Genomic DNA, 24,060 nt, shown 5'->3' on the forward strand with positions numbered 1-24,060 from the left:
GGTCAGTACATTTCTGTGTTTTGTCCCTGTGGCTAAACCTGCAAGATTACAGAAATAATTTAAAAGCCTAGAGCAGGGGTCATTAATTGGTAGGCCAATGGGCCAAATTCTGCATATATATATATATGCATTTTATTTGGTTGGCCCATTGCTTTTTGCCTTTAAAAAAATAATAATACAGTCAGAATGCTTTTAGTTTTCATGAGACCGGGGATTCCTATCTGCTTTCTCTATTGCTGTCTTCCACCAGTTAGAACCATGCCTGGCACGGAGTAAATTCAAGGAGGATGTACTGAATGGACCAATGGGCAGGGCATGCATTGCTCCACACTAGGGGGCACCATTCACATACAATATGATATGACTACGGTGCCCCAGAGTTGTACACCTGGCTGGTCTTGGATGTGGCCCTTCCCATTGACACAACCCTGGCCATTCCCTATTATCTTAAAAACCTGATTCTTTCGTCTTTCTCATCAGTTTAGCCCATTATGAACCTTGGATTTATATTCCATGGACTAAATTTTGAGAGATTTCAGAGCTTAGAGAAATGAATATAAACCATAAAGAAAAATATTTTTCCTGTGACTAGTATACATTGTTGGCTAAAGAATTTTATTCATATACATGATCTCCATTTACTCTATTCATTCTCTCAATCTTCTCAATGTCCCTATTGAAGAAAAAAAGACAAAAAGAGAGGGAAGTGACAACATGGCATTTTAACTAGTGTAGAAGGGAAAGCTAAAGTGCCAGATGAAGTCCCGCTCCACAATGACAGAAGGCCTGGAGTCAGGAAATGATGTTTCCACTCATTGTTCAAGCCTTAAAATCTCGCCCCTTCTCAGACATTCATTTTGACCTGTTTGAATGAAAGCAGTGCTCATTTAAGGCAGAGACTTTAGCAGCTATAAACCAATTCTTCCTCACTTGTCTTTTGCTTTCAAGGAGAAAGATATGGTTAGAAATGGCAAGCTAAGGAGAGGGATTGGTAGAAAATCAGAAAAATGTTTTCTTTTTAAGTGCAAAGTTCAAGGCACATCCAAACTACAAATGGTTATAAATCAGAATGGCTTTTTTTTTTTTGGTCTTTTTATTTTCCTTTCTCTTTCTTTCTTTCCTTCTTTCTTTCTTTCTCTTCTTTCTTTGGAAGTCAGATGTGTTTGAGGTTTTTTTTTTTTAAAATAGAAGAACAAATAGACACATAGCCAACCTCTTCATAACATTTCTCAGATTTCTTCCATCACTTTTTTAAATGAATAAATGAATCACAAAACTGAGAGCCATTCTTTTACCTGTTAGACAATCTTTCCATTCTAGAAATTACATTTCTCCAAAGCTATTTTTTTACACACAGTTTGCTTGCTATAATTATTAACAGTATTCAGCATTTTGGTTTTCAAGTAATTTTATACCCATGAAGTAAAAAAAAATAACACATACGGTGACAGAGAATGATTTGTCCATCATATAGATGAGACAAAGTGGATCACAAAGTCTATAGAGTCAGAGCTCATGCTAGGATATTTTCCCTAAAGCTGAATCTCACTTTTTTTCTTATGTAACTATTTTGTGGGTCCTGGTCATACTCTGAAAATCAAAACCCTTGCCAAAAGCAGTTGTGCTAAATTATTTTACCTTCTAATTTGCAAAGGATATCTGGGATTTTACATCTGTTTAATATTGCCCCAATTCAAGCTCCTGGTTTAGATTTCATATGGTCATTTCAAAGGTTTGGATATCTTCATGGCCGTATAAGCGTTCTTAGCAATCAACATTGTAATCAGCTAATTGCAAACCAATGTGTGGCATGTTGGTTGAATTTCCCCATACAATGTTATACACAGGTTTCAAATTCTAAACAAAGGCATCTTGGGGCAAAATGCTTTGCGTTTTTTAGGAAGTTCAGAAATGCTGTAAAATTGTTTAATTGTGTTCTCTTTCTATAGTAAGAGAGCATCATGTCCATCGTTGCTTCCTTCTGGTTGGAGAAATAGTATGAGAGGTAAGTCTTCCTTTGGTCTACTTTTTGACTCAAATTGAGACTGAGAACATGAAGGTGGATAACTTGAGAGCAGACGTGGACATTTCAGGGGTGGAAGCTATCACTGATATCTCGTTATTGTTTTATGAAGGAGCCAAAGTGCATCCAAAGAATGCTGTGGAGTTAATAATTCATGCTGTGGATTTTTAAGAAGTCTTGTTTCACAGAATTTTATTCCTTGTAATTCAAACAATTTGTTAAATATAGTTTAAAAATGGAGTTTAATTCTTCTTTTATTAAAAATTTGTCAAATAAATAGATTATAAATCAAAAAATGTCTGGTCAGGACAGGTGTGTTGGCTTGGGGTTTGGGAATATGACTGCCATATACATCACTCCCCAAATAGTGCAGTCCTTATCAGAGAAGGGAATCAAAAACTGCATGACCTTCCATCTCTACTAACTCCTGGTTGTGCCCAAGAGGGAGTTATAATGAAGGGTTTGTACTACCACTACTGAATCATTCAGAATTCCCTGTTGGCCCATCCATTTTACAAACGCAGCCGTGTTCCCTGCCTTGGGATGAAAGAAACTCAGTGGATAAAATAGACAACCCCAGAATAAACTCTGACACACCTTGAGCAAGGCAGCTTAGGGCTGGGGCAGAGAAGGCAGACACTGTGGGAGGTATGAGCATTCTACCCCAACAGCTGGTCTTAGGTCCCTTTGCAAGCCCTGGCAGAAAACATAGGCTGAGGTGTTAATGCATTTTTCCCTCAGGAACTGCTGCTACTCTTTTGTTTCCAGGCTACCTACTGGTAAGACAGAGAAGGAAAGGAAAAGGGAAAAGACAACAGGAAGGGGAAAGCAGAAATGAAGAGAAGAAAGATGAGGGTGGAGAGGAGAAAGGAAGGGAGAAAAGAGAAGTTTCAATGAACTGTCTGCAGGAGGCTGTGAGCAAGAGAGCCAATTAATGCCAATTGTGGCAATGCTTTCTGTGAGGAAGACAGCTGTCCAAAAACTGGATGGAAGCCACCACCTCATTTCACAGAGGCCACAGAACAGCTGCTTCAACAGCCTTCATTTGCTATTGACCTGGTCTAGATCTAAATTGATGGCCAATCCCCACCCCCCAGCCGCCCAAACCTCTCTGGTGCTACAAGGCTCTCTGAGTGTTATTTAGTTTCGAGAATAGTTTATTAACCTCTAGGGGCACCTAAGGTTGGTGGTGGGGAAGGCGGGAGAATAGAAAAGAACATTCTGTAAAATTACCCAAGATGAATTCCTTCAGGACAAGGAGCTCTCAAAATGAATACATTGAACTCATCTTCTTTTCCTAAAATTTGACTCAATGTCTTCATTCTCCCTAAAACTTAGACCCAGTGCAGCAGACCAAAAGAAACAAAGGAAAACGGTCAAAAAGCCATCATCTTTGGAACAGCTTTTCTTCTACTTTGTTCCACTCTATAGCTCATAGGAAACCACCAGCTGACATTAAGTTTTAAAATAAAATAGGCCATTTTTTATAAATGGTTTTACAGTTGCCTTTTAAAAAATCACCTATACATTGCCTCACTCATATACTGAGTACATGAACAGAGCATGACAAAATATATTAAGATTCATGCTGGTTCATTCAATTCCAGAGGCAATAGTAGCTTGTTCCTACTGAGAGCAAAGGATGCCACTCCTCAAGAATTGGTAGACACTAATGCACAGAGAAAATAAGCTAGGTATTCTAATCTCAGTGGAGATGGTGAAACTAATAGAATTACTGTAGCATAAAAAAATCCACATTTGATGTGGGGATAAAATACCTGCAATGAGGATGACTATACAAAGGGATATGTTACCAAGGGAGGTTATGAAAATGTTATCAGTGGGCTTATTTCCAAGGGAGGGAGGGAGGCTAATAAGATAATCTCTCAAAACCTTTTTAAGCCCATGGTGCTCTTAAAATAATAGTTTAGAATAAGTTAATATGTAACATATACATAAAACCATCCAACAGGGCTAATGGCAGAATACCATAATCATAAATTATTGCTCTGTTTCCATTTCAATTTTGAAGACACATTTTTTTGTACAATTAAGTAAAACCTTATGCTTTTCTAAAAGGTAGTAGACAGGAAAGCATTTGTTTGTTTTCTACATACAAAATAATAAGGCATGAAATTCAAATCTATTTTTAAAATCCAGCCTTATTTATTAGACGGACCCTTATAGTCTTTTATAAAGACACAACCACTTAGCTAAATGATTATTTTAAAAATAGATGTGTACAAATTCCTGAGTACTCTTATTTTGTTTTCTCAGGAGAATTTTCTATCATGATTTAAACATTCAAAATCTGCTTTCCCAAAATAAAACCAATACCCTTCATGATTTTTGTATCAGTAATGAACTAAATGATACACAAATATAAGACACTGAACTCCTTAGCCCTAGTATCTCAATTTCTTCTTGATAAATGTTAAATAATACCAGCTCACTCAGCAAATTGGCATTCACCTCTTATCAAGAGATATCTTATTCTAAATCAGAGACAGAATCTATTTCTGGGGCCATATAAGCCCATAGGATCAGAAACAAACCTCTGGACTGATCTTCTACCTACAAAATGGAGCTAAAGCTGTCTTCCCATACTTATCTCTTGTTGGTGGCTAATATATTCATGTTTTTAAGAAACTTAGTCTCATTCTAAAAATATTCAAAATAAAAAGCAATCCTGGCTGGTAAGTTTATTTGGACCTCTTTGTATCAGCAGATTCCCTCTAATAAAAACTTCTGGAAAAAAATAACCCTAGCAGGCCAGATCTGATTTTAGTATGAATTACCAACCTGTTCTAAATGACCTTAAGGAATCTTTGTTTACTTAGTGGAAACAGGAAAGATTACCTGTAATGGTGGTTATTAGGGATGCACAAACTGTGCCTAAAAAATAATAATAATGAATCCGAATCTTTAACCAGACTCAACCCTGAACTGAACCTGTTTGAGAGCCCTTTGGAGAGGCATGTTCCTTAACTCTATAAATTATTCACCATGTAACCACTCCTTCATCTTCCATGATTCCAGGGAGACTAGAAAGAAAATCTACATAAATATCCCTGATCCTAGAAAACAATTGCTCTCCTAAGCCTTTTTGGACCAGAATGGGGTAGAAAAACGCTCAATAGCAAAGGAGGAAAACCAATGACATTTTAATGGACAATGTGTTTGTCAAACTGAAGCCTCAACAAAATCCAGTGCCTGCCAACTACTTTGTATCTTATTTAAGAGAATGTTTACTCATCCGACATAGAAATATTTCTCTCCTACCATGGGACCTCAGAACTATGGGTCTTAAAAGAGCTATCAAAGCTATTTGTTGTTTGTTTGTTTTTTTAAACAAAATGACTCTTACAGAAGGGATTAAGAGGCAATGGGGGTGGGGGAGAAAAGGGAATAGGCAGAAAAATAGAAGACAAGGATGGGTTTAGATGAATGAATATAATAAGGGTTTGGGGGGGCAGTGCACATTCAATAACATTTGATTCCCTGATCATAACAGATATTGGATCTATTAGTTAATATATTAAATACTGGGAAAGCAGAGAAACACAAAGAATATAGAGATTAGTTCAATGAAAGGATGAGAAATTGGAAGTCAGTGGGTAAAATATATTTTCCTCTTCTGTGTGTAGCCCCAGTGAAAGAATATGGGACATGTGAGAAAAGAGATAGGAAAAAGCCAAAATCATCTGCTTACATAATAAAATAAGCTCAAATTCACTCAAAAGATCAGCCACCAGAAGACATGTATTTAATTTGCCAATCTACTTACAACAAACATTTATTAAAACCTACAAAGAGCTTGTCATTTTGCTGGGCAATGAAAAGGATTACTGGTCTCAAACAAATTTGGAGTCCAGTAGGGAGGGACAAACTAAAGAAGGGAACTCATGGTATAGGTGCTATAATAAATAAAGTTGCCGTGTACAGTATGGTATAAAAGAAGAATTAGCCAATTCTATGTGGGATAAGAGTCAAGAAAGTGTTAATGAAGCCACACTAGATATAGTACTGCAAAATCAAATTCAGAAATGTGGTATTTGATAATAAAGAACAAGTTCAAAACAATGTTTATGTATTACTCTAATAGAGACTATTGATAAAATAATCTTTATTAGAGTTATACATACATAGTATTTTTTTTTTTACCTTGGGACTAAGTTATTTAGGCATAGATAATCTTTTCTTGATAAAGTTGTTATGTTTACACAAAATGAAAAAAAGTTTGATTAAAACTTTGTTCTGACAAATTCTACGATTAACAGCCAGGAACAGGGACCTAAATATATCTTTTCTCTCCTTGTATAATTGAAAGTTAGTATGTACAAGTTCAATCTTAATATCTGAATGTTATGGACATATCATGGAAGGTAGGAAGTTCTTCTTGATAATGCTGTTCACATCCAGTTAAAGAATAATCAGTGATGGGGATAAGAGTAATGAGGTCAATTCTAGTCTTCCATTACCACACTTGTATGATTTCAAGCCATTCATTTTTAGGTTCTCTAGGTACGTCACAAAGGCAAGCTCATAAAGCGTACTGAGATTCCAAATTAATGATGATCTAATATGGTAGCCTTTGGAACCTTTATGCTGCTACAGAGGAAAGATAAGTTGAGTTACTCAGAATCTAAATTTTCATTCTTCCAGTTCTCTTTAGTCTATAGCTGAGGGTATCCCTCTTGGTTCTTTGTGATTTTTATTACTTTTGTCTTCTCATGACAAATCACCCTGATAGTGTATAGGATGCAGGGTCAGAAACATTGAATATGTTTACTAGTTGGAAAATTTTGTTAAGCTCCTGCAAGAAAGATGTGGTTATCAAGATTTTATGGAAATAGTAAATATTTATGAAATATAGAGCCTGCAGTATACATGCAAAAATGAACATTCTTATTTCCATATTTGGAGTATTAACTCCTGCTGGGAAATAGTTAAATCCTGGGATTTTAGAAAAACTTATTATGGAAAAATTCAAACATATGCAAAAGTAGAGTGATAAGAATAAGGAATCCCGTGTATCCATCAACAGCTTCAACAGATATAAACTCAGGATCAATCTTGTTTGATCTCTACCACCCTCACCTACTTCCCTGCTTTCCATGTAATTTTGAGGGAACTTCAGGTCAGGTTTTTTTGATTTTCCCAAAATATCTGTTATGTCTCTTTGCCTACAGAAAGTATCATATAAATTAGCTAGCTAATTGATTTATTTTCTTATATCTACCTTTTTACTCACTGTGACATTTATGTCAAGCCGCTAAGAAAGAAATGGAAAACAGACATTCTTCCCCCATCATTTTTGAGCTTGAATCCAATTTTCGTCTGAGTACCCTGGTGCTACAGTGATGGGTGTTGTAAAAAAAAAAAAAATGCATAAACAATAAAACTGTAACATTTTTCATAAATTATTGAACCAGTCATTTCTTTTTTTCCCCCATTTTTAATGGTAGGCAGTACACATGTTGACTCAGAGTGAGATTGCTTTTTAAATTATGAGGTGGTCTCAGTTTACTCATTTACATCCATCCCCAAATGCAATGTGCTACAAGGTACAGCATGAAATTGCCAACTAGGTCATAAGAATTGGACGATTATGGGAGAACAAAAGCTGATAGGAACTCATGGAAGTGATCAATGACAAGCTGATGTGTTTCTTAATGTGAAATTTCTCACAGGGAAGCTTCATTAATACAAGAAAATCATGATATTTGCCATAAAAAACAAAAATCATATGAATGTAAAACTTAACTTCTTAGTGAAACCCATAATAATAGGACTGTGTGCCTGTTCCTTAAAGTCATTCTCCTTCACTGAGTCATCAAACATTCCCCAAAGGTAATAATCTCTTCCATTAGAGATTTTTCCATCTTCCCAACTACTTACCATTCCAGAACAACTCCCAGCCTAGAAAGTGATGAATGAATGTTTGGAGGGTTTTATGGAAAATATAATACCTTTCCCCATATCACTGATCACTAAGGGAAAGTGCAGAGGGTGGGAGGGCAGAAGTGTGTGCATCTATTTTAGTGCCTGCATCTTCTCCAACAGAAAGTATAAAATTTTACCTGATGCTATGCTGGAATAGTGTACTTGCATATGCATGTACATTAAATTTTGTAGGTGTGCTTTGCTATATTGGAAAACATATTCAAATAATAAATCTCAATAAATGAAAATGACTTTCTTTTCCTACAGTATATAAAAATGCCAGGGCAATCTGCTTTCCATGTTCAGATACCAAAGAGCTAAACATTGAGTGATATCCAACTTTATGAGACACATAAAAATGAAATAAAAATGGGTAAGAAGATAAACATTTAAAGAGATAAACATTGTCAAACAGAAATGATTACAAAGTTTGTGACAATCTGCAGTTTTCATTGTTTTCTGTTTACCTAGCTTTCCCTACTATGAATTTCTTTCATTCATTTCCCTTCCTTTAATAATGCATGTTCCCATAATCATTGACATTAAAGTAAAGGATGTGAAACAGGACCCAGTTTATATTTACTGGGAGAAATATCAGTAACTTGAAAATGCAAAAATTTCCTTATATACTTGAATGTTTCATCTAGCCACTTTCATTTAATAGCTCTGGAAAATTGAGCTCCTTCACAGGGGTACTGTCTGTTTACTTTGTACTATGTGAAACCACCACATTCAACCTTTTTTGACCTACTAAAACAGCAATTTCATATTATTTAACCTAATAGTATTTCAAATGTCAAAAGGTCTACAGATTGCAACTGCACTTGAACTTATATATGGTTATTTCTTGGTGAAATGCACAGAGAAAAATGGAAGTATTCCCATTGGTGCACCCTTGACATTATTTGAAATCTTATTTTTTTTAAATCATATTAATAATGGAAAACAAATTAATATTATTTTTTAGTCTGGCCTGTCATTGTCTCTGTCAGTGGCCTAATGTAGCCCCTGGAAGAAATTATGTCCCCTACCAATTAATGCAATACGCCCAGTGGTTCCTTCTTCAAAATGATGAAACCTAATGTGTGTGAGAACATAGAATGTCACTAGAAAGCCCAGTAATACCTTTAGCTAGAAAAGGCTTTGTAGACAATATGTTGTTTTATTACTAACAAATTAGATGTTCTTATACTGCAATAATGATGGGGGGAGCAGAAAGGACAATCTAAAGTGTTACAGGTAGAAAGGCTAACTTGAATGGGAGACTGATATTAAACAAGCCAAGTTATTAAGGATGGTACTCAAATTTAGCAGGAAAGGATTTCTTTTACAATCTAAAAATCTGAGATTTTACTTACGTCCATAAAAAGTTGAAAACGTGACTCAAACATTTTCAGAGTATAGAATAATTTATTCTCTGATAGAATACTACATCCCTGCTATTCCTAAAGCTATTGCTCTTAATGGGAACCTCTATAAGACTTGGTTTCTGAGTTGCCCTCTCAATATAGGGGTTAACTTAGTCTGTCCCTATTGTAGAAAGTTAAATGAACTCTACAAAACAGATTAAACACATACTGTGGACACTAAGTCACCACTTTACTTCTGTGACTCACCTTCATTAAATTTGTCAAAGCAAAATAAAGTAACAGTAAAGAAATATGGATTATATCATAGGCCACCGAGCAAGTACCCAGTTATCTTCTCACATAATCCTTTTTTATCAACATAAACAGCACCAACAAGTACTGATAGCTGACGCTTACTGAGAACTTCTTATATAACAGTAACTTTTCTAAATATTTTAATTGTATTGAGTCATTTAATCTTTGTAACAATCTTATTGGCCTAAATACCATTATTAGGCTCATTTCATAAGTGAGAAAACCAAGGCTCAGGGACGGATGAAGCAAATTTCCAAAGGTCACAATCTTTGGATCACAAAATCCTAACGCTAGAAGGTACCCACGAAGTAGGCAACCAGTTTATCCCTCAATTTGTGTGGCTGGCTAAAAAAAAGACCCTCCTCCTGAAAAAAGAATTTAAATCCTAATCCCTGAAACCCATTAAGTATTACTTTATTTGGAAAAAGGGTCTTTGCAGGTGTGATTATGTCAAGGATTTTTAGATGGGGAAATTATCCTGGATTATTCAGGTGGACCCTAAATGCCATCTCACAGATTCTTGTAAAAGGAAGGCAGAGGGAAATTTCACACACAAGTGTGCACACACACACACACACACACACACACACACACACACACGAAAGTCAATGAGAAGACAGCAAAAAGAGATTTGAAGATGCTGGTCTTGAAGACGGGAGTGTTGTGGTCACAAACCAAGGAATTTAGGCTGAAGGAGGCAAAGTAAGAATTCTTCCCTACCACCTTTGACCTGACAAATACCTTGATTTGTGGCCCCAAGATACTGATACCAGACTTTTGGACTCTGGAACTGTGAGAGAATAATTTCTATTGACTAGACCCAACCAGTTTGTGCTAATCTGTTACGGCAGCCATTGGAAACTGACACAGGCTACAATTAAAAGAATATCTAAACTACTGAACATAAATTAAGTGTTCTGGTTTTTAAAAACTCTAAAAAAGAGACAATTTTTCCTTCAGTAACATGTTAACAACATTTGACCATCCCACTCTCAGGAAATAATCCCTTCTAATTTGTGAATCATTCACTTTCTTTTGCTCTGCTTTCTAAAGGAAAAGATACTAGTTTATTTCTGTCCTTTATGAAATCTTCCATACTCTAAGTAACTTCATATCACTGTTATATACATAGGATGAATAATGCTCATTTATTTAGTCTCTTTATTACAGGACCAAATTTCTGGTGTTACAATTATCTTTCTAGTTTTCCTCTGATATCCCACTGTAGTTGTGAAATTCAGAAGTGGTTCCAGAATTCAAATAAACTAGATTTTCTTCAAGGTCTAAGCATAATGGAGAGACATATGCCAATGGGATGAGTATGGTTGTATGATTTTCCAAATCAATAATGGATCTTTAACTCAAAAACACTTAGATTTATTCAGTCAAAACCCCTCCAACATTAACAGTGATTATTTATTCCATAAACATTCCTATCAATTCCACAAAGTTACTTTTAGTCATCCATATGGACTGTAAAAAAATTGTTAAATAATGTCATCTGTTATTTCCATAATGAGTTTAATCTATAAGGTAGTATTACTAATTGAAACAACCAATATTTACTTAAAAGTGATAGATAAGAATTTTTGCATAACAACAAATTCAAGGGACATCAGACCTCTAGTTTACTTATGGAAATTATAAAAATTACAGATACATTTACTTGCCCTAAGCTATGGCAGGTTTTATACCTACCTGATTCCTCTAAAACAACAATTAGATTACTCCATCACAGAAGAGCAAGCAGAGGTGAAGATGTCCACCCCAACCCATTTTCTCTTTCTCAGTGAAAATGAACATAGGGTTCAGCAATCAGAATCTGTTTTACCTGAACTAGTTGTTGTAGCCATAATTAACAATGGCACAAGAGGCTTGGAAGCTCATGGTAGAAGGGATGCATTTTCAGGTTGCCTAAAAAACTTTTCAACACATCATCATCAAAAAGACTTCTCTTTTTCTACTTTATGTTCACTGTTTTAGACCAGGGTTTCTCAAACTCAGCATTATTGACAATTTGGGCCAGATAATTCTTCATTTTGATGGTTTTCCTGTGCATGGTAGGATATTTAGCAGCATCCCTGATCTTTACCTACTAGATGCTAGTTGCAACACCTTACCTGATCCCCCAGTCAAAAATGTCTCCAGATATTGTCAAATGTTCCAGAGAACAAAATTACCCTTAGTTGAAAACAACTGTTTTAGAGCAAGCATAAATGCTAATGAATATAACCAATTGGCTGAAATGAGATAAGAAACAAAGAATGGAACTAATATGACTCTTTTACAGTGGTCTTACTTTAAAGGAAATCATAGAACTGTAAAGCAGGCCAATAAGGACCCCCTTTAACAGTAAGGATAAATTTCTTTAAAAAAACAATTGAGAGTTTATTTTTAATCAGACAACTCTGTGTCTGATCTTGAGGCCAAAGGACAGCTTGTTCATGTTCCATATCTCTTCAATACTTCTTAACTCAGGTTTCTGGGAATGAGGATTTTAAAGCCAATCCTTGATTTACATGGATTACACTGACATTCAGGGCAGATGTGCATCTATTCATATATGTATCTAGAGCATATGGAGGTGATGTTCCTGCATCAGACATTAGCAGTTTCATTAATGTAAGTGGCCAGCAGGCACATTTTTAATTCTCTCTGTGATTTAGAAGTGGAGGTAAAGAGAAAAGGACTTAGGAGAGGGTCAATTGAGATGCTTTTCCCTTGTTTCACCCCAAAATGGGATCTTTGTTCTTTCTACAGCAGATAAAAATAAAACTAAGGCACATGGGTGATAGGGTTCCTGATAGAGATAAGCTATCATGACCTTTAAAAGAAACAGAAACTTGTGAAGCAGATTTTCAGCTCTTTATATTTTTTTAAAGATTTACTTATTTATCTAAGAGAGAGTGAGTGAGCAAGTGAGCACAGGGGGAGGGGCAGAGGGAGAGGGAGAGAAAGGCTCAAGCAGACTCCCCTCTGAGCTCGGAGCCCAATACAAGGCTCCATCCCACAACCCGGAGATCATGACCTGAGCCGAAATCAAGAGTTGACAACCTACTGAGCCACCTAGGTGCCCCCAGCTCTTTATTTTCAAAATAATAGAATAAATCTATAAGCACCAAAATGTTTTAAATCCATCAACAAAATGGATTTTTGTGAAAGTTTATAGAAATAACACCATCTGAGCTACCAGAACTCCCAGAAGTTTCAACTTGCGCTGTGATTTCTCTTCAAATCGTGTAAATACACTATTTTTAATAATACCAGGGGTTACATGACACTCTCTAGACATCTACTTTATTTGCATTAGGGTCAAAAAATTACAACTCTGCTTTCAGATCTAAATAATCCTCACAACCCCAAAAGACAGTCCATTACAGTCTTCCTATTACCAAGTGAGGGCAAAGCTTAATAGCTGGTTTTCATTTCTAATACCCTCAGCCAGCCATTCATTTCTGCTCATCCTGCAAAGATAATGCATGTATAAACAAATATGGGCAAGTGTTTATTGTTGTTATTTTAATCAGACATCATTTGTGAGAGTATTTGGGCAAAGTTGTTGTAACCCTCCTATTCCTGGCATCACAACCACTCCCTTCCAAGGCAGAGGACGCAAGCCCTGCCCTAGCTCTTGTACCAGCAAGTCGAGGACTTCTGCTGAGGATCACTTTCACAGTCATGCAAAAATTAGTATAAGAAGCTCTGTAGACTGAAAGTAGATGGGGCCAGTTCTGTTGCCAGAGATATGCATTCCTGCCCCTCCTTCTGATTAAGTGTTTTGCTCTTTTGACTGAGGGAGTTTCAGCAGGTGAGGAAAGCTACCCTTGAATTGTCATCTTTTAGGAGGAAGCTGACAGTGCTAATAGTTCAAACACAGATTGATGAGACTGTCCCAGCCTGACAGGCTGGCAATCTTTGTCATTATCAGGATCAGGTAAGCAGTTTCACCTGCCAAAATTCTGGTCTCCCTCTTCCTCATCCTACCTACCCCCAAAGAGAGAGGAGCAGTACTGTTACCGAAAATAGAAGTTTCATGCGATTTGAGTTTTGTTGACTTTGAAGATCCAAGGACTTCGGCTTGCAAATTGGAGAGTACTTTACCAGTTCTTTGTAGTGAATAAGGTAGCATAAAAGAGAACACAGGAATAAATGCAGGTTTTATGAGGCCAGAAGTTTCTATAGTTTGAGAGGGCCCTCTTTAAGAAAAAGAACATGTAGTTATAAATACAAAAATTAGGTACAAAAGTAAATACTTATTCAGAATGTTGAAAAGATATCATGACAAATTACAAATTTTTAAAGGCTGAGAAATACCACAAACATCACAAAATCCAGAAAAATAGCAGAGTATTTTTTTATTAATTAGCTACAGGATACATTTCTTAAATTTCTGTGACTGTACATTCTTTGATTATCTCTTCATAATACAATAAATAATATTATCAAATAAAAAGATAATAGTCTTATATAAAATTGCAAACAGGAATAAAATTTCTTCTTATTGATCATTTAGAAGATTTTCTTTCAACTTTATAACTCATTAAAGTCAATATAAAGTTTTAGGAGGGATGTCAAATGTTCTTTCATGTACGTTTGGATAATCCAGCAGTAAGCTTCTGATTTTATATATATTTCCAACCTTATTTTTCCTCCACAATCACATCATTAGTCCTTTGTTCCTCTACTTTGCTGTCACAGTATCAGGTGATTTGTTATAGAGGGAAATATTCCTAGAAACAATTCCGTACCAGGACAGCTAGCAAGAGCTTAACTATGCACAAGGGACTGCAAATAACATAAATACATCCCATTAAACCTGAACTAAATGCATTTCTACTAAAAATATTTGCTGCTCTCCAACACCACTGAACACAAAAGTATGAAAGAATAAAAGTCAGGATGTAAAGACAGTTGATTTAACCGATTGTGGTTAAAACACCTCACTTACGTAAACTTTGCAAAAATATACGACTATATAAACACATGGCAAGTGAAGGGCCTCAGGCTTAGCTTCATTAGCAAACCATAAACCTGCCTTGAGGAGAACTGTGAAGGCTGTACTCTCTGTCCACACATTCCTATCCCTCCCTTATTTTCCCCCACATACTTCACAACTCTGTACTACAGAGTGACTGGCAAAAAACTTAGTCATGTAGCTTTCATTAGGGAAATTTCTAACACTAGAATGACTATATTAATTGTAAAAAGAAGATGGCATGAAGATTTAAACACACAGGATGCCAGGAACAGGGTAAAGCAAAGACATAGAGATGGCGTAGTTGAAGAGATAAGTACATGAAGACAACTTCATTCTGTGCACATTCATTAAACTACAGGTATGATGTACCTGTCGGTCCAAGTACTGTACTTAGTGTTAGAGATAAAAATAAGACTACAATCTGGACCTTGCCCTCTGAAGGGTCTTCATTTAAAAAATAATGTGTGTAATCAAGTTCACATGTGTGAAATATGTTCCCATATAAAAATGCATAAAATCATGAAAAAATTACTAGCAAAGATAGGTAAATATTTAACTCCTCTCTTCTGGAGGATGGACAATTAAAGGATATAACAGAAAAAATCACAAAGGAAAATCTGTAGATAAGGAAATACTACTCTACATACAAACTATTATTGACCAAGTTAAAAAACAAAGAATAATACGAAGATATTTTAAAATAGGTCATAAGAATGTATATGTATGAAAAATTTTACAGAATGAGGTTCATCACACCATGCCTATACTAATGGAAAAGGTGGGGAAAACATGAATGTGCAACAATAAATAAATTATAGTCCACCACATTAAGGAATATTATGGAGCCATATCAGGGACTACCAGTTACTTGCCTAATATCCATTCTACTCTATTCTTATTTCTTAATATCATAACCCCATTCTATTTGAGACTACTTACCAGATAAAATTCTACATTACCAACCCCCTTTACAGCCAGGTGATCATGACACTATATCCTAGCCAATGAGATAAAAGCAAAGTATGTTAGGTGGAACTTCTGAGAATATTCCTCTAAAGATCAGATAACTGGTGGGGTTTTTTTTCCCCATTCTTCCATGTATGCTTCTAATGACATGGTGGCTAGAGTCCTGGCAGCCATCTCAGACTCTGTGACAAACTTGAGGATGGAAACCACATTCTAAGTCTAGTAGAACAGAAATATAAAAATATCCCGGGTCCCTGAAATGCCACAGAAATGCCAAACAAGCACTAGATGGATTATTTCTGGTCTTCTTTAATGTAAGAGAGATATAAACCTTTCTGGTATTCAAGCCACTGGTGTTTGCTGTTATAAGCATCCAAACTTAACGAACACAATAGTTATCTTAAAATTGTATTTGGCAATACTGCCAAAATGGGTCATTCAAGCAAAAGCTCCCATTGAAAACAAATAGAAAAGTTAGACAAAATTTATTTTAGATTTCCTGAAGCTATGAGACCTAAGGAGACAGTAGAAAATTAGAGGTCAAAGATTTAAGAGAAAAGGTCCCAGAGAGGTGTGTCTGACATTTGAGGCCACTTTAATTGTAAGAGTGTTTGTAGATTCTAGAAAAGCCACTGAGAGACTAAGAACCTAAGAAGAGATTTTGAAAAACTTTTAGGATAGAGGGACAAAAATTAAAATCCAAGACCCCAATGCTTTATATTAAGACCTCGGGCACCTGGGTGGCTCAGTTGGTTAAGCGACTGCCTTCGGCTCAAGTCATGATCCTGGATCAAGTCCCGCATCAGGCTCCCTGCTTGGCAGGGAGTCTGCTTCTCCCTCTGATCCTCCCCCCTCTCATGTGCTCTCTCTCTCTCTCATTCTTTCTTTCAAATAAATAAATCTTTAAAAAAAAAAAGACCTCAAAAAGCTGCACCATGAGTAACAATAAATCACAAACATACCAAACCTCACAAAGAATTAGGTAATAATCTCAAACCCTGAAATTAGACTAAAGTTGTCCCAGATTGTCTGTGCCCTTAGCCACTTATCAAACAAATGTAAAGCCTTGCTGAGGAAAAGTAATATTATCCAGTTTACAAATTATTTATTTACAATGCCTTACACTCAGTCAAAAATAAATACACACATATGCACAAAACAAAAACTGTGATGGGGGCCTGGAATGATAGTAAAAGAAACAAAGCAATCAAGTATCTAGATAATGGAGTTACCAAAAATAAATGCTGAATCAAGTATCAATAATAGACATTTAAACATTTGATGAACATGTGTGAAGAAATAGAATTCAAGATTGGAAGTATTTTTTTTAAAAAACTAGCAATTGTAAAAGAAGTGAATCAAATCACAATCTCAGAAAGCAAAAATACAATAATCAAAATTAATAACTCAATGGATAAACAAGAAGAGCTAAGCTGCAAGTGAAGAGAGAATTAGTGAATTCAAAGACAATTAGGTGGAAGGAAAGGGTTCGGAATAAAACATATATTTTTAAAAGCATGAAAAATACAAAAAAAAAAAACACTAAGAGAATAAGAGTCTAAGGACATACATTAAGAAGGTCTACTGCACCTTCAGGACTACTAGAAGAAGAAGAGAAACAAAGAGCAGAGAACATTCCGAAAATGATGAAAATGCCATAGTTGATTAAGTTCATAGTTTTTCTCATACTATCTTGACTGGAGCATGCTGAACTTCTTAGATCTCTGTAGTGCTATCTTTCATCTGTTTTGGAAGATTCTTGCCCATTATATCTTCAAATATTGCTTAAGTATCATTCTTTGGCTTTTCTTCTTTTTTGAGACTCTACTTATATGTTTGACTGTCCCTGCAAGTCTCTTAAACTCTTCGTATTCATTCATTTCAATTTCTATTGACTTGCTTTTGAGTTCACTAATTTTATCTAACATGTACAATCTAATACTAAGCCATTCCCATGAAATCTTAATTGCAGATATTGTTTTTGTTTTCAGATCCATAGTATCTGCTTGGAAAATTTTTTTAAATTGTATTTATCTGTCAAAATTCACCATCTTTCTATCAAATTTATCCATTTTTTTCTATTTTTCCATAACAAATTGTAATAGTCATTTCAAAGTCCTTGTCTACTAATTCCAACATCTAGATCATCTGGGGTCTGGGATATGTATTTCTCTTTGATGATGGATCACATTTTCTCCCTTCTTCATACGCTGCATAATTATTTTGACATATGCCAAAAAGGACAATAGAGACTGGAGTCAATATTATTTTCCCTCAGAAGACATGATTTTTCTTTGTCAGACAGACAGGGAGGGTAACTGGCCCTTTTGAACTAATTAGGAATTAAGCTGGGTAAATGTTTTGGGTTGCCACTTTAGTTAGACTAAATTACAAAGGCGTGAGCAGTTCTGTGTTTATTATAAACATTTCCACCTCACAGAACTTTGGCTTCTAAGTATTGGGACTAGAAATAGTTTTTATCGAGTGTTTCAGCCCAGTCTCCCATCTCCCTCCTGCAGAACCCTAGACAAGAGTCTTGTGGAGAAATATGGTGGGAGAAAATAGCTATGCATTTAGGACTTATCCAGTTTCCAAGTGGCTATGCCATCCCTCAATTAAAAGCTCCTCTGATTTCTCTTCCCCTCATCAATTTCTGCCTGTCTGTGTGGAAACCTCAATTTATGACTAGACTTGGTAAAAGCCCCCAGAGGAACATGGCTGCCAAACTTTGTCCACGTAGGTCTCTTCTTGGAAATTAATTCCTCTAGACCTCTATACATTCACTATTTTCTGATGACTTTTGTAGGCATAGATACAGAGATAGAGATATAAGTAATAGGTATATATAATTTTTCAATTCATCCAGGTTTTTCTAGTTGTCACAGAAAAAAGCAATGTTTGCCACTATTTTATATATCTTAAAGGAATATAGACATTCCTAGAACTATAATATAATTCAATTAAAATTTTTTTCCATTCAGAAAACTCCATGCCTGCATGACTTTGTTGATAAATTATACGAAATATTTGAGGAAGCACTAATACCAATCTTAAATAAGCTCTTCAAGAGAACGAAAAAAAAGAAACACTCTCCAGCTCATTTTTTGAGGCAGCATAACCTTGATATCAAACCTTATAAGGTAAATTATAGCCAAATCTCTCTCAGGATTATAATTGCAAAAACAAAACAACAAAATTTGCAAGATTTAACTCTAATTTAATTTATTTGTAAACAAATACCAAAAGAATAATTCATCACAATCAGTTGGGTTTACTTCAGTAATATGAGGTTTATCATTTGAAAACTTAACATAACTTCCCACATTAACAGAGAAAGAAGTAAAAGCATACTGAATATCTCAATGTATTCAGAGAAAATAGTTAATAAAACTCAACAATTCATAATAGAAGCACACCAGGAGTAGAAAAACTTCTTTAATCTGATGAAAATTATTTCAATAAAATAGCAAACAGCAAATGCCCTACATAATAGTGGTATGTTAAAATTCTCCTTCTACTATCAGTAATAAAACAAGGATTCCCATTATTACCAATTTAATAAACATATATGAGAAGTAGCAAAAAAGAAATAAAAACTGATAAGATTTTATACACAAAAAAATGAAAAGAATCTACAGATTGGATGCAAAGTCAGTATATAAAAATCAATAGTATTTTTAAACATCAATGAACATAAAATGAAAATTTAAATTATATCATCTATAACAACATCCAAATGTATTACATGTTTAGAAACTAATCTAAGGAAATATCTTAGGAGTCCCACACAGAAAAACACAAAACATTATGAAAAGAAATAAGCAATATTCAAATGAGAGGCAAGTATTTTTTGTAAAGGGTCAGATATTAAATATTTTCACCTTTGCAGGCTAGATAGTCTCTGCTACAACCATCGAACTCTGCTGTAATGCAGACAATAAATGGGTATGGCTGTGCTCCAGGAAAACTTCATTTTCAAAAAGAGGCAAAGGACCATATTTAGCCAATGGGCGGTCATTAAATAATCAGAGGAATAAAATATATTACAATATAATGAAGATACAATAAACATATCTATTCTCTCCAAATTGACCTTTCCATCCAAATTTCTTGCAGTCATAATTCAGGAAGTGGGTTTTTGTTGTTGCTGTTTGGTATACAGTGACAACCAAATTCTAAAATGAAGTAAATTTACAAAGGGCAAAAGTTTGCCAATCTTGAAGGACAAGAATTAAAGGACTTTAACAGATGTTGAGACTTATTTTAAAGTTTCAGTAATTGGGATGCCTGGGTGGCTCAGTTGGTTAAGCGTCTGCCTTCGGCTCAGGTCATAATCCCAGGGTCCTGGGATCGAGTCCCACATCGGGCTCCTTGCTCAGTAGGGAGGATGCTTCTCCCTCTGCCTGCAGTGCTCTCTCTCTCTCTCTCTCTGACAATAAATAAGATCTTAAAAAAAAATAAAAAATAAAGTTTCAGTAATTAAGGGAGCATGGTATTGCCAACAGAATAGATGCCTAGACCAGCAGAACAGAACAAACAGTCCATTAATATCCTTACATATACATACAATAGGCTCATGACAAAGGTGGTACTCTAAAGCAGTGGAGAAAGAATGGTCATTCTAAAAAATTATTTTAGCTCATCTAGATAGGCATATCATAAATGAAAATATTTCTCATATTATGCCCAAAAATCAACTAAAGGTATAGTGTGATCTAAATGTGAAAGATAAAACAGTGAAGCCTCTGGAAGAAACTATGGAAGAATATCCTCAGTAATATGAGGTAAGCCAAAATGTCTTAATCAGGACACACAGAGCACTAATGCTAAAGGAAAAGACATTAAAATTAAAAACTTCCACTTGTCAAAGGATATTTTAAGAGAGCATAAAGGTAAGGCACTAATTGGGAGAAGATATTTATAGAGAGTACACAAAAGAAGGTATCCGATGAAAATGTGCTCAATATTATGACACTTTAGGAAAACGTAAACCAAAACTGCAAGAAGATATCAACACACCAGTCGGAATGGCTAAAATAAAACTGGTATTCCTAAGTGTTGATGAGAATATGGAACATCTAAAATTCGCATAGAGAGCTGGTGGATTCTAACAAGTAGAACCACTCTGGAAACATACATCCTATGCTAATGTTGAATATATATATATGTCCTATTAGCAATTCCATTTTTAGACATATTTCAAAGAGAAATACATGTGTGCATACAAAAGAATGTTCATAGCAGCACTATTCATGATATCCTCACACTGGAAACCACCCAGAGGTTAATTAATGCTAGAGTGGATAAATATTTTGTGGCACATTCAATAGAATACTACACAATACTGAAAATGAATAAACTACTGTCCCACATACAATGTAGATAAAGTTCACCAACATAATATGGGAAATAATTTGCCAGACACAAAAAGAATACATATTACTTCATTTAAATAAATGTTTAAAAACCAAGCAAAACAAACTATAATATTCTAAGTCATGACAAACATTTGTAGAGGGGGAAAGTAGTCACAGAAAGAGCATATGAGGGTTATCTGGGTATTTGCCATACCTATTTCTTGACAGGGGTGATAATCACATAGATACTTCCTTATTTTCTTTTAGTTACATACATTCACACTATATTAAAATTTTTGCTTATTCAGGTAAATGAATAATGATTGTGCTTCTCTAATGCATGGAACAATGGCCAGAAGGATAAATAGCAATATAAAATGCTCATTTCTAGATGGAGGTTATGAATATTTATTTTAATTTTTATTTGTACCATTATACTACTAATTTTCTTCTTTTTAAAAATAACAGGATCCAATATTCTTCTATACTAAGAAAAAAATCAATATGATTTTTTAAATTAAAAACCACTTCAAGTTTGTCAGCACTGAGAGGATGTTAAAGTCATTAATCAATACAGATAATAATAGAGGGAAAAGGGCAGGTTTTGGCAAAAAGAAAATCCTGCATATAGCTTAGTTTTATGGATGGTGAAGTAGCAAAATAGAGGAGTCAATCACATACAAAAAATCAGTGAAGGCTGAAGGTATAGATTTAGGTCTTGCCAACAAAGATATGACAGTTCACTGTGAGAATGGGGGAAATTTTCAAAGGGAAATGTAGATTGTAAATCTGTGTGCCAATTTTTATCAAATATCAAAAGTTTTTGATTATGAGTGGATTATCAATTCAGAGAGAAGTCTTTACTCTGGAGTATCTCCATTTTAATGTTTTTATTTACTACTGGGGTGAATGTTGCATTACCTAGCACATTACCTTATACATGGTAGTTTTTAAATAAATGCTTGATTAATGAAATACTTGTTTACCAAATTTGCTGATAATGCAAATCTAGGAAGAAAAGTAAACACACAGATGTCAGAATCAGGACTGAAAAGATCTCAGTAGGCTAAAACAATGTAACCAAATTTCCAAGATAAAACAGTAGGAATAAATGTGAAGTCCCAAATACAGTTTTTAAAAAATCAACCTCTCAAGTATAGGATGAGAAAGAAAATTTTATTACACAGACCTTAACTGAAAAGACTTCAGGTTTGAAATGACACAGAACCCAAGATAAATTCATGAGGTGTACAAGGCTACAAAAACCTAGGTCAGTTTTAGGCTATATCAATAAGTGTAGTGTCCCAAACAAGAAAGTTAATAGTCCCATCAGACATTTTGCTGGCCAGAACAAACTGGAATGTTGCACTCGGTTCTGGCTGCATGTCCAGGGGACGGTAGCCAAAACGGTGAGGTATCTGGAAACCTGATTTAAGGAAGGTTGATTTTTGGGAAAAAAAAGAAGCCTAAAAGGGGACAAGGCAACCGTCTTGGAGTACTTAAAAAGCTGTCATGTGTAAGTAGGATTTGATTCTCTATGACACTTTATAGACCAAATAAAGAATAAGTGCTGAATGCTTCAGCTTAACTTAAAGAAAGAGATTATAAGGTAGACATGTCCAAAACCAGAATGGGTTATTCATGAGATTGATCTGTCACTGAAACTTTTTTTTATTATGTCGAAACATTTCATAAAGTGGTACATTAAACAAATTTCAATAGTTTAAACAATAATAATATTTAAAAACCCATGTATTTAGCACTAAGATTAAGGAAAAAAAATATCAGCAGTATTTTAGAAGCCCCTGTGGGACAGAAATATCTTGAATTCATATTTATCATATCTTTGTTTTTCTTAGAGTTTTACTACCTCTGTGTAGGTCTCCCTAAATAATAGATTGCTAGTATTAAACTTTGTAGGAATTAATCATGCCGATATATTACTTTGCCTCATGTTTTTCCCCCTGAACTTGCAGTTTTGCATCCATGCTGATGGTGATGCATAGTGATGGTTGGTTTGTTTTTGCTAATGAATAGCACTCCATTTGTATGAATATCTCACAATGGTACTAAATTAACATTTAAAGATGTTAAATTAATATTTAATATTAATATTAATGTTTAATATTAATATGTGCATCTCAGCTGTTCCCAGTTGCTCTTAGACATGACCCTACTAAGAACATGCTTGTTTTGTATACGTTTCCTGGTGCATGGTAAGGAGTTTCTTTGGGTTCCAGAGCACGGAAGAAACGGACAAGTTCAACTTCACTTGGTAACCCCAGACAATTCTGAAGCAGTTGTACCAGCTGACTGTTTGGCAGCATCCGATGAGAGTTTCCATTGCTTCAAGTTATCACCATCCCTTGGTATTTTCAGACTTTTAAAGTGGCCCAACTGGTGTGTGAAATGTATCTAATTGTGATTTTAATCTGTTATTCCCTTAATGCAAATGAGGTTTGAGTGGCTCTCATGTGTTTATGAACCATTTGTGTTTCATATTCTGTGGAAACCTCTTTACAGTTTTTTGTTTGCTTGTTTGTTGGTCAGTTTCCTATTTCTCGACTGAGTTCTTATCTTCCTTTCTGATGTTTAGCTGCTAATCCTTTTTTGACTGTTTAATCTTCTCCTGGAATGTGTCTTGCTGTTTGGTATTGGTTATGGAATTTTAAATATTAATTTAACACCTTTAAATGTTAATTTAGTACCATTTATCAGTCTTTTCCTTTATGGTTTACCTTTATCTAACTTTTTAAAAAAATAATAATATATTCTTCGCTATTGAATCTTGAAGTGTTCTCTAGTTTTCGCTTTGGCATTTAAGTCTTTATTCATCTTTATTCAATCTAGAATTGATAGTTGATTATGGAATATGGTAGGGATTCAATTTATTTTATCATTTTCATATTTTATCATTTATCATATCATTTCACATAATCACTGATATAAAAGGTCACCATTTGATAATTACTTTTATGCATGCATGAGTGTAAGAACTCCCTTTTCTGTTACATTTGTCAGTGAGTCTTTCCCTGCATATATATCAAGTATGTGGCAGGGGAAGATGTACGTACACACACACACACACACACACACACACACACACACACACACACACACACACAC

General features: G+C 34.9%; 1 long non-coding RNA gene across 2 annotated transcripts in view; it reads left to right on the top strand.

Moving 5' to 3' along the window:
* Positions 1-24,060, top strand: part of LOC141373292 (uncharacterized) — a 130,696-nt gene that overhangs the window by 2,054 nt on the left and 104,582 nt on the right. For both annotated transcript variants that reach the window (XR_012379109.1, XR_012379110.1), the window contains exon 2: positions 1,950-2,005. This is a non-coding gene — a long non-coding RNA (uncharacterized lncRNA). The remainder of the gene's footprint in view (positions 1-1,949; positions 2,006-24,060) is intronic.

Source organism: Callorhinus ursinus, unplaced genomic scaffold, assembly GCF_003265705.2.
Source record: "Callorhinus ursinus isolate GAN/ISIS: 27379988/994484 unplaced genomic scaffold, GSC_fseal_2.0 scaffold8, whole genome shotgun sequence".
In the NCBI taxonomy this organism is placed as follows: Eukaryota; Metazoa; Chordata; class Mammalia; order Carnivora; family Otariidae; genus Callorhinus; species Callorhinus ursinus.